Source organism: Larus michahellis, chromosome 2, assembly GCF_964199755.1.
Source record: "Larus michahellis chromosome 2, bLarMic1.1, whole genome shotgun sequence".
Taxonomy (NCBI): Eukaryota; Metazoa; Chordata; class Aves; order Charadriiformes; family Laridae; genus Larus; species Larus michahellis.
The window spans coordinates 81485451-81497975 of record NC_133897.1 but is presented as its reverse complement, the minus strand read 5'-3'; the positions used below and the strand labels follow the sequence as shown (position 1 = coordinate 81497975).

The 12525-nt window shown below is 39.8% G+C and overlaps 1 long non-coding RNA gene across 1 annotated transcript in view; it reads right to left on the bottom strand.

Moving 5' to 3' along the window:
* LOC141738316 (uncharacterized) overlaps positions 1 to 7373 on the bottom strand; it is a 45311-nt gene extending 37938 nt beyond the window's left edge. The window contains exon 1 of the long non-coding RNA XR_012585370.1: positions 6733 to 7373. This is a non-coding gene — a long non-coding RNA (uncharacterized LOC141738316). The remainder of the gene's footprint in view (positions 1 to 6732) is intronic.
* Positions 7374 to 12525: the final 5152 nt, after the last annotated feature.

The window sequence follows — 12525 nt, the reverse complement described above, 5'->3', positions numbered from 1 at the left end:
CAGATCCCAGCACGTTTTTGGCTCCGTGTAAAAAAAGGGACAGAATATGCCTTTGAAATTGGCACAATGGCTGCCTTCAAAACTCTAGTCAGGTACCTGGAGGTGCTTTCCAGCTCTTTATAATGGAGTGTGACTAATGCTCTTGAAAGCCCGTGGTTGTAACCTTCTAGAGAAACCACTGAGAACTGCCAACATCATACCAGACTGAAGTGCCACAAAAAGCCTGTTGATCAAACCTGTCGAAGTATTTTTTTGATCAACTAACGACTTTGTGTGCTATCCTGGACAACGAGGATATTCACTCTGCTTAGGTATCCCAGGTAACTGGGACGCCCATTTGGGACGCTGCAAGAGCCGCAAGAACCTATTTCAGTAGCTATTGAGACAATCTACCTCCAAATTTCAGGCAGTTTGGATCTGAGTGAAACACCTGGAATGTCACCCTGCCTCCATCTCTCACCTGTAGAATGGGAATCAGTGTGCTTTTCTACCTTACCAAGGTTAGTGAAAATGGAAGCACATTAAATTGAAACAAAACCAGATATTCCTTTTCTGGGGAAAAGGTAAGGACCTTATATAGGTAGTATTTTTAAATAAAAGTGTATCATTTGGAAACTTAATTATTTTGTAGTGAAAAATGCTCATTATGAAAGTTTAATTAAAAGAAAACAATTTTCATTTTAATTATCTTTCATAACTGTAACACGCATTTATGAGAAAGTCTGCAGTAGCAAAGGGTTATGCACTTTTAAGCAATTAAATTTCCTACTTGTCTGATTTTGTTAGACTAATAAATTATACCAGGAATTTAATAAAGTGGACAGTTAAAGGAATTTAATCTATTCTCTCTAGAACAAACAAGATTAACAAGATAAGGTTCAGATTTGAGAAAAATATTTAAGAGATAAGCTAAATTAGAAAGTGAAAAAAGCTCTTGTGACTCCCAAGAAGTCACATAACTGAAGGAAATAATTAAAAAAAAAAAAGGAAAAAACAAAGGTTAACAGGCAATATAGGAGTAATTTCTTTTCTCATAAAATAATTAACCTTTGGAAAAGTCTTCCTGTCAACACAGAGGCTTTTACTGTGCCATTTAAGGAACTAGGCACATTCCTTAAAAATGAACAATAGGGCGAGTTAAACATGCCACTGAAAATAAAGTATCTTAGTCATAGGCAGTTGCTGTGAAAGTGGTTCTTCGCAGCATAGAAACCAAACCATTCTCTCTACCTCTTGAACAGGGAAAACAAACTAAGCAGGTATCTTATAAGTGGGAGGAAAGAAGCAATCTATTTTAAGTCTCTTCTCCTTCATACATCCTTTAGTGGTTGGTTTAATTTCAGGACTATGAATTTCCACTAGGTGGATTTGCTGATCAACTATATGTGGATCTGAACACCAAACTGGAATGGATGAAATATCATTCCTACCATGACTAGCTCCCTGCATATGACTTTCCCTATCAAGGGAATATTGTGAGTAACGGTTGCATATTCTCAGTATTATAATTCTCATTGTGAATTAAATAATGAGAGAAACTCCTACTTTCAAAGAAGATTACAGACATCAATACCACATTTTTACTGAAAATCAGTAGGATTGAAGTGCCTAACTCCCTTGGATTTATCTGACACTTCTGGAAGACTCACTATGGTGAACAATCAGCAAGCTTACAAAAAAAAAAAAAAAAAAAAGAAGAAGATAAAGTAAGATTCTAATATATCTGGGGGGAAAGTTTTAAATTCCATAAAGGACATTTATTTTATGTGAAGGAAGAATCATGCAGAAAAGCCATATTGGAATAGCAGTAAAACACCACTCACTGTTAAAGCATTGCATTTCTGGACAGATGGGAGAGCTGAACACATTCACCATCTATCTAGAAATCAAATATCATGTACATCTTCTTTCGCTTTATTACTTAATTCTATGCTGTGTATAGGTTACAGTGATTTCTCCAGGGTGAAATTGTCCTTCCCCATCTCACCATATTCTGATAATGACTGGAATGAGTTTGATATATTGAAACACTCTTGCTTTGATTGTGTTTTTCATTCATTACTAAAGCTGAGAATATTGGAGTTGCAAATAGTGTACAATATTTTATTAGAAAAATAAGTGGTTCCAGGTCTCAAACAAAAGACTTGCATCTGACATTGTAATAAACTGATACAGTACCCTGTGCTGAAATAATCATTCTACGGACCTGGTGCAGAAAAAACAGAAAGCCATTACATTCGCATTTGATAATTATATTTGGAAGATGCCCCAGGACACAACAACCAAGCAGTAAACTATTCATCTCACTTATAAAAGCCACTGTGTTAAAGTGGATGCTAACATACTCAAGGAAGGCTGATGAAATGACGGAATAAGAACTGCAAGATTTGAACAAAATGGCTGTAACCCAGCAAGGAAGAAACCATTTCCTATGAAACAGTGGAAAGATTCATGATGAATCTCTCCTCATCAGCTTCCCCCCTACAGCTCTGCTTCAACAGAAAGTGCAAGAAAAATATTTCTACCGAGGGCTTTCACATGGCTTTATGCAAGCAAAAACTTGGGGTATATTGATAGTTTGGTTTTGGTGTTTTGTTTTTGGTTTTGGTTTTGTTTTTTAAATAAAGGCATTCTGTTTGCTGTAAACATTTGACTGCTGCAAAAGATGGAGTGGTAGCACACATGAGTATACAGTATTCCTCAACAAGGAGTGCACGGTGAAGATAGCATAAATCATGTGTGCTGATCTCTATGGAGCTCTGCTGCTTTACTTCACTTGAGGGTCTTTAAATAGCCACCAGATACCAAAAGGAATATTCATTACTCACATGTCTGTATTTTGAGGCATGAAGGGCTGGGAAAGATATATTAAGGAACAGCAACAGTCCCCTTCATTAAGGCTACAACATGGATTTCCATTACGAGATAAAATTTGGCCCCTATCCCCAGCTCTAAATTCCAGATTCACAAATCATATTGGCCTCAAGATTTGTAGTCTAGGTCTCAAGCTGAGGTAGGGTTTTTCTACCAAATTTGCAGTAAATCAGACAAGGAGTTCATGAATTATGAGCCTATGAAATAGAGATATTCACCATAGTTCAAAAAGTCTCAACTTTTTTGTCATTTCCTAGCCAAAAAAAGTAAATAATAATAACTGGAACCTGGAAAAAAAGAAGGCAGATAAGACTTCATTTAGCAGACTCTTGTAGTGAAGGTCTGTGGCACAGGACAAAAATTGCTTGATAGCAATCATATCAGAAACATTATTAACATTTATATGGGAATGCTGATATGTTATTTGTCCCATGGAAAAGACATGTGTAGCAGATAATTCTTCCTTGAATCTGGTTTCATTTAGGCAAGCATAAATACTCATCAATTTTATGTGTCCGCAAAAGGTAGTCACACACACACACGCACACACACATCTATCTTAAGGTCTTCCTGTAATTGGAAAACTGTGCTTCGATAGGAATGAATGGAGGTGGGGGAAAGACAACTATCTAAGCACCACCCTAAACCCCAAGTCTCAAAAGGTGAATTAATACACATTTCTTCAAAACCACCCAGGTGAATCTGTCAACATGGCCTCCTAATCTATTTCATTTAAAGTTTAATACAGTAAAAAATATATTGTGCAGAGTAAAACACACCAGTGGGGCCATTGTTGGGGTTTTTTTATTTGTCATCTCTTAGAGCATAATGCTGCAATCTTTCTCCCCATGGGCTTTTCTGAGGTGATGATCAGACATAGGCATTTGCAGGGGTACAACTTTAAAGCATGTTTGCAGCATGGTTTCAGTCGAATTAACAGGTATTTTGGAGCTGATTTAATTTACTGACTCTTATGATATAACAATAGCATGATGATAACAATAAGTCATTAAGGAATGGCATAAAAATGTGCCCAGTACCATACCAGGTTTGTTTGTTACACCGCTCTCCGGAGATACAGCCAGTATTACCCAGGGCTGTACGACAGAACAAAAGCCCAAGCTCTTGATATTACAGACCATCCATTTTGATTCTCCTAATCGCCCTACCTCCAATTTTTGGCAGGACAGAGACAACTGGTTAAAAAACAGTGAAGAGCAGCTGCCAGGAGTGACGGAACTGCCGTACCTTGAGCCTGGTGCAAGCCGAGGAAGAGGAAGGGTCAGCGCCGCGGAGCTCTCCGCCCAATGGAGGAACCTCCCCACTTCCCCATTTCTATTCAGCCGCAGTCCTTGCCTACGGATTGTGAACGGGCTCCCAGCCAGCCACCACAGAGGTGCCCAGTAATGTGCTTTTGTGCGTTCTCTCAGCCAAGGACTGTTTCTGTGCCAAACAGGAGACGGACCAACCGCTGTGTCAGGAACAACAAATACCCTGTTCCTTATCCAGTCTCTCTTCTCTGCCCAAATGAATACTAAATGTTCAAACCAGAAGCCTTCACATTTTCACACACACACAAAACTGGAGAAGTGCATCTTTTCCAGAGCTGGTTGAAAGAGTAGGGTAAAATGGCCTTTAAGAAAGGCAGTCTTTTTCCAAAAGTGAAACAGTTTGTAAAGGAGAAAATATTGTTTTGAAATATTCCAGTTTTGAGTGAGCTCTTATTTTTCAGTCTTCGCTTTTTTGTTTGTATCCATTGACACAATGGAAAATATATTTTCTGTCCCTCTCTAACCTTTACACTAGAGGTTTCCTCCCCTCCTCCCTCCATTTTGGAAGCACTGACTGTGTTTAATGGCCGTTCTTGATGTACAAGATCATGAAAACATCAGAGATGCTATTCTACGCTTTATTCAGGAGTGAACTATCTGCTGTGTTAGGAAGCTTCCAGCTTCTAAAAAAAAAAAATATTAGATTGCTTTAAGCTGTTTCAATAGGAAAATGAAGGGCACATTAAGGAATAAACAGCTACTTTGACATCACAGTGATATATGAAAAGCAGGTAAAATTCAGCCTAATTTATTTTTCCGTCTGAGGTGTGTAGGTGGCTGAAACCAGCTTTTCTTAAGATGACTGAGAAATTTACTTGAAAGTGTATAACCAATAAAACACTCCTTTATTAACAAAAAACAGGAAAACAACAAAAGAGTTTTTACAATTTCTTCAATGCTTGAACATAATCCCTAACTGTGACTTTTGCTCCCAAGGCTGTTCTGCAGCATTTCCTTGTACAACCAGCCTGGAACTTGAAAAAGAACAAGTACAATAGCATTAAGCCTCAACATGGTGTGCATGAATAAGGGACTGGTGCATACCTTGGATTTGTTGCATTAGGTAAGGGGATGAAAGCACAGCGCCTTCCCTTTTGGCCACCTAAGAAGCATGCAGCCAGCTTAATAACACATATCCTGAGGAGGCTAATTACTGGTATAGTGGTATTATTTAAAAAAAAAGCCCAACAAACTATTAATTTTGTTCTTTTAAGCTTTTTTTAAAAAACAGAGTTGTACGGCTTTTTTTTTTTCTTCCCCCAGAGTGCTTTTCTACTCTAAAAAGTGGGTCTCAGCAAGGAGATGTCAAGAAAATAAGAATTGACAGATTATACATACTTCCTTCTGTGTCATTGCAAATAAATATTTGCTAATTTGCTTAAAATTTCCTAAAATTCTTATTCTCTTCTATCTATTCCCATTGAGCTAGTAGCCTTTTTAGCCATAGTTACTGGCCTCAACAATAAATTTTAATTTATTTTCCTCTGTTAAAATGAGACTAAACTTTTACTACTGAGCCATTTCTGGTGTTAGGCAATAAAAAACCCACCAAAAATCCTGCAAAAAAGCTTGAAGTAGCTGAAAACTCAGAACCTGCTGCTGAAATAGCAAGAGAGCACTGTAAAAAAGGGCTGTCATTTTCCCTGTCCTACTCAAAACTCTGCCTTCTCTCGAGCACCTATGTAGTCTTCTGCCACATTAATGTCCTCATCCCACTGATACTTTTTTGTGTCTTGAGCTGTGTAAGGGACCGCTGGGGAGTGACGGTGGGCAGGAGAAGCAGCAGCCCTGCAGGTATCCTGGTGGATCCTTTTAGATGAAATGCCTCTGGCTGCAGAAGAAGTGATTCACTGGCACACGTGGTCCCATCGCTTTCTGTATTATCCTCAAAAAAATACCCGTCAATGGGCATGGGAATTTCTCAGACCATTAGTGAACAGCAAGATATCGGGGCAGAGCACTGGGAGTGGAAAGCAAGTTCACCTGCCCACAAAGAAGGCCCAACTAATCAGTCCAACAGCAGCTTTGAAAAGTCAATATTCTCACCTAGACAATGATGATGACTATTTCGAACAGCTCTTTCAGGAGCGTATGCCAGTCAAAGCTTACTAGCACTGCGGACAGGAAAGGAAAAAAAAAACCAAAACCAAACGGCTTTGTAGACTTTACGTTGTAACACCACCAACCTGCAAAGCTGTACGCAAATGCTTATCCCTGCACGCTGTGCAAGCACGCCTACTGACTTCCACAAGTGCATAAAGTTAAGTTTAGGTTTTAAGAATTTGCCAGATTAAGATCTCAGTTTGGACAGACCACACTCCAACCAGATCTCCCAGCCTTTTTCAGTGGCATTAACCATAGTCCCTCAGCTTTTGCGACAGATTACCACACCCATAATTCTTTTCATTAGCTCTAACTGATCTGCCACGGGCCCCATGACAGCCTTGTCAGGAGATTTCTGACAGCTCCAACACCTAGATTATTTCTGAATCAAACAGGGGAGGAAATATAATTGCTCTTGCCTTACCTTAGCAGGGAGCAGCAATCCTTCTTTGTCTGCTGTGGAGGAAGGTTAAAAAACACAAGACAGCAATTAAAAAAAAGGCACAAAAAAAACCCCAAAACCAACCAAACAAAAAAACCCACAACCAAACAAGAAAAGCAAAGGAGATGAGGTTATTGACACACTAGAATCAGGAAAAAAAAATATCATTCCCCTCACCCCTGAAAATAATGCATTTTTCACACTAATAGCAAAAAATTGTGCAAACCCAAGATTTTATGACTTTACATAGGAACATCCCCACTCATATTCCCTGTATTATATGATGCATGTGAATGGAAAGGAAATAAATTATTATCCTTCCTGTGGGGTCTTCATTTTGTTTCCCGTTTAAAGAAATAAATAAAACCCCAGCAATAGAAAAAGTTTCAGTAGAGGGAAGTATTCAGAAAAGCTCAGAATGAGAAGAAAGCACGGTTAACTAGTCTTTCACATTTCTGTTAGCCTTTCCACCTACAGGAGGATATCCACCTTGGCAGGCCTTGTGCAGATTTACTGCGAAGAATTTATGCCTTTGGTCTGAATAAGTTAAGTTAGTAACAAGGCTAGATCTCAGCCTCACAACAAAAGCCATTGCTTCAAAGGCCGTTGTGCTGCAAGTTCACACGCACAGCCTCTCCCCCCAAGAAAACAAACAAGCAAACAAAAAAACCCAGTCATTTGATAAATCTTTACATATGCTACTCTAATAAACGGATGCAGACCTTTTAGGAGCAATTTAAATGTATTTGAAATGAGGCAGGAAGGGAAAGGGGGAAAATAAGTTTCTCACTTCAAAAAGCCTGCAATAAGATCATGTTCATTGCTGTGTTGCGCACTTTATCAGTTACACTTCTGAAGATTCTGAAAAATGTGACTGGGAGTTTTTAACAGTACAGTGTTCGCAGTTAATCATCAACAACTTAAAAAGACATTGACATCTGTTGTCTAGAGAGTAAAAGAAAAATGTAGGGGGGAGTGAGCCGGGGGGAGGGGGTTGAAAATTAAATCCGTTTGAATCCTCCTTAGTGTTACAGAGTCAATAGCAGGAAATTTGCTCTCAGAAAAATGTGGGGTTGTGACCTTCTGTGTTTCAAGACATCCTAATTTAGGTTGATCCTTCATGCTCTCTGCTCCTCCTACTTGTACCCTAGAGGCAGGTTTTCTCCTACTGAGAAAGAGATTAAGGGGGAAAGTGCTGAAAGAGGGAGGGAGAGAAAGAAAACAAGACAGGAATAAACTGGAACTGAAGTCCTAAATATCTAAGAGATTATTAAAATTCAATCACTCTCCAACGAGACTTATTTTTATGCAGACAACAATGACGTCTTTGAACTGATGTTGAAAGGTAACATGAAAACTTTTTATTAGTGTTTGAGACCATTTTCTGAGGACACCAAAGAGCTGGTTTTGACATATACAAGTAGTGCTCATACACTATATAATGAGTATACATCTACCAAGACACTCTTCTTAATCTCAGTATGGACCATACGAGTGAATCAACTTCCCAATTAAGTGCTAAACTGTGCAGACTATGAGACAGCTGATGAATGGTAGCTCCCTAGCAATTAGTGAAGGGAAAAAAAAAGCCAATACAGAAGATACTAGCAAAATTAATCAGTTTTTAATACAACCCAGCTGCAAACCCATTAACTGTTGTTGCATTGCTTATCCGAGTAGTGTATTTACGGTTACGAGTACCTGACTTTCCAAGCAGACCACACCATTACTTGGCTGAGTAGAAGCTCCCCAGCTCACAGAGGGAAGCCTGGGCAGCCCCCTGCAAACAGCAGGGCAAGGAGGGATGTGGAGGGGTGGGAGGTGGATGCAGCCTTGACTCTGCTGTCTTTCCCCATTCGTTAGCTGCTCAGAGCAGCTGGCAAGTCACCTCCCCTATGCAGTCCATGGGAACTCAGAAGAAACAGAAGTCCATTGGCATGTCAAGAAGTGCCTCCTCAAGGCTAGGCTGAGGATGAGGTCACGCTCTTCACTCCCAACAACACGCCAACATACAAGGATTTCCTTGCAGAGTACCCAGGTCCTTCTGCTCTGACTGTGCCTGGGCTCCGTGCCTGGCCCAGCATATGTCCCTGCCTCTGTCCTCCCGGCTCTGTCCCAGGGGAAGTTCTGGGTAGGCTAGACAGTTCGTGTTCCTCCCGAACGCTGTGGCATGTCCCAGTGCAAAGGCAGGCTCTTGCTGGCCCAGGACACCCACAAATGCAGCAGGTCTCAGGAGTCCAGCAGGTTTTGTCTGCTGCCAGGTTCAGAGTGCACATGCAGCATTGACCCCCCCCGCAGTGCTACCATACACTAGCGCATTACCAGAGGGCATAAAAGGGGCTGGGATAACCCACCTGAGTCCAGGTTATTAAGGCCTGATCAGAGTCCATTTGTAGTATGACCTGAAACTCCATAAATTCAGCAGTTGTCTTTCTATAGATGTCAAAGATTTTTGCTTCAGGTTCATAAACAGCACCATCAATTGCATTGAGGTTACTTGGCACATGACAATATCTACCTCAGAAAATGTTCCAGAACTGGGCACTTAAACTTGTAACCAAACACCGATATCAGTGTGTGTGTGGATTATCTTCCCAAACTGATTGTATGTCAGTTTGATAAATTATAAAATAGGCTGTCCTTCATTGACAGCTTTACTATCTAGCCAGGGAAAAAATCAAAAGAGGAGAGTTTAGATCAAAGATTAAATTGTTCCTATTCGTAGACTCCTAGATTTTAATGTCAGGTGTAAAAAAAAAAAAGAAACCACACACATTTGTCTAGCCTGACCTCCTACATATCATGGGCAAAAAAGTTTTGTATTCCACCCATAAGCTCTGGGTAACCATAAGCGTATTTTTAGAAAGCCATCCCATATCAATTAATAGCATTCAAAATAGAAAGAATCTGTTTCGTGCTTAGGTAAATTGTTTCAAAGTTAATTACCTTTGCTATTAAAAACATGTTCTTGAATTCAAGTCTGGATTTAACTAGGCTAGCCTACTGTCATTAAAAGTTGATATGCTGTATTCAAGAGCTCTTGATGCATCTTGAAGTACAAAGAAACACAAGACAAAAAGAAATCCCCCTTTTCCCACAGAAACACTAGAATCGTTCCATACCACCAACAGAGTCTTATATAAAGCATTACGATTTGGTGAACTACATTCAGTTCCACTAATAATTTTTCAGTGTCATAAGCAAACAAAAGAATATTAGGAATGTGCATTCTGTATCAACCAGAAATTAGTTTGGGTGTGTGTCGAAAAAGAACCTGGGTCAAATATATATTTTTAATTACATTTTGTCACATCTTATGTAAAGAACTGATTTGAAAATTAAAAAAAACCACCATATTTTTTTCTGAAAACTTCGGAATAAAATTTCAAAATGAAATTTCTAGTTTGCTCTTGGCCAAAACAGCCTACCAAACTTAGGAATTATTTCAGTCAGCCTCTCTGCAAGTGAATATATCATTTGAAACGTTTACTCAGCTGTAATAGTACCTAATAATAGTAGCCACATAATTAACAGGTACTGTATATTTTCATTTTCATACAAAGAGTTTACAGCTGATTCTTATTTTACGTCTTCAGCAGACACTGATATTTTTCATAAATATTCATCATGCATGCTCATAAATATTTGATTAATATTAATTGTTTGTTTGTTTTAAACATAGCTTTTCCTTTAGTTGTCATGACTATAGAGGAACGTATTTGCATGGGAAAAAAAGTGGAGAGGAAAATATTCAAAGATGCAGAAGCAGAAATAAGAGGCTAAGGCAGCACGCTACTTCCTAGATTTTGATTGAACAAACAACTCTCTCCTGGTGATAACTGTTTTTGGAAGGACGCATATTTGCCCTGTATCGTGTTCTGCCCTTTGCAACACAATGAAGAGCTTATGGATATCTTGTGGTAGCTACATCAAGTCAAATGAGCTCAGGCTGTCGCAGACATATAGGTCAACTGGGAATAACAGCAGGCGTCTCCCTCCACGGGAAAGCGAGTAGGAGAGGGAAGAGCATAGCTAGGTTAGACAATAAGAAAATAAGGCTTGCTCCCACTGAAGTTAGTGGATCGCTTAATTTCTCAGTGTTGCACAGATAAAAGTTATCCTAGGCAGCGTCCTGTGTGTGAGGGGGAACAGGGGAAGAGACAGCAGGTCAATGAACAGTGTAAAAAAGCAGCCAGTCAGCGGAGCTGGGCTTGCATCTGTCCATCTGCGTCTCCAGAGTTAGCGATTTCCCCGTTTATGCTTGTTTTCCTTCACATGTGAGCTCAAATACCATCAGTCCAAAGTACAAAGTTGTACGTGAAATTCATTCAACACACCCTTGCAGAGTAGGGTGGTGCTTTTTAACATAGTTTGCCATGACAGGGGATCCAACTACTTTCCTGTTGCGTTTCTGTTCACTCATAGAGGGAATTTATGGGCGTTCAGGTACAAGCTGGAAAGCAAGCTGGAGACAAGCGTCAGTTATCTGTGGATGGTATATACAGCCTGTGTCACAGGTTCCCAGAAAATTACACTGGCTGTCTCCAGGCATTAATAATACCTAGGAGCACTAGCAGAAGCAGAGAACCATACGAGCGAGAGGGCATTTGGAGCTACCCTGAATGCTTCAGCACCAACCCGCTCTACCCCAGAGCAGAGGAGATGGGATCCACAGAAAGCAACCAACTCTGCTCACCGCCAGCTGTGGCTAGAACAAAAGCTGGACTCATAAAGCCAACCAGAGTCTTGGATCTTCATTTCACGGTCCCCCATCCTCTGAGATCTCAAAAAGCTCATTGCACAGAACATCTCAGCCCAAGTAAATGGGCATGAGAGAAGTTCTGCAAGAACTTCTGGTCTGAAAGACTTGGTCTGAAAATGCTTATGAGCTCTAGGCTGGCCTCACAAAAGCCCCTCAAATGTCCCCATGCTATGTTCCCTATTGCTCATATTCCACGTTTTTTCTAACATGAGAGATTCCCCAGACCTCCATTACCTACAATAATAGAGTTGTCAAGATCACTGACAGCTACATTAGCATAAAAACAATACAGAATGTTTCTGTTTCTTCTCCATGTTTCTGGACCTCAGCCAGCTATCAACCATTGGCAATTAAAAAGAAACATTCTCTTGTGATAAAATGATCGTGTAACTGTCTACTCTGAGGATTCCTACACCTTCCTTTCAATACCTGGTACTCTCCTAAAATGTGTAGGTAATATTTAGTGTGGAGGTTGTAATAGAAATGATATTTTAGAAGTCATTCAGTGTCTTCCCATGGAGAATTTTAACGTTGCTTTGGGGTTTTTTTAATTATTATTTGTTAGCTTGTTGGTTTGTAATGAAGTCAGAGAGCAAATCAGTACCTCTGTTCCATGTGTGCCTTCCACTCTCCTGCACACTGCATACCTACACAAATTATGTAAGATTTGGAAATCATTGGCTAGGAACTAAACGTGAATTTTCAATTCATTTCTGTTGCTAAAGACAAGTTAAGTTTTGGAGGATAGAAGCTACACAGGCACCTCTAACAGGGCAAATCAGGTCATATTTCTTCTGTACCCTCGGTTACTAGAGCTGCACTTGGAATACTGATGGCAGTTTGGGTCTCTCAAACTTAGTGTCTGCATTGGAAAGACAGAAAAGGCTTAGCTGAAATGATACCTGTGAGGAGCAAATGAATAATTTTGTTTAGTTTTGAAACAGACACTTGAGAAAGTAGTTGCCATGAGAACTCCTGTGCTTCATACAAAGAAAACTATATAAGGATTGCAA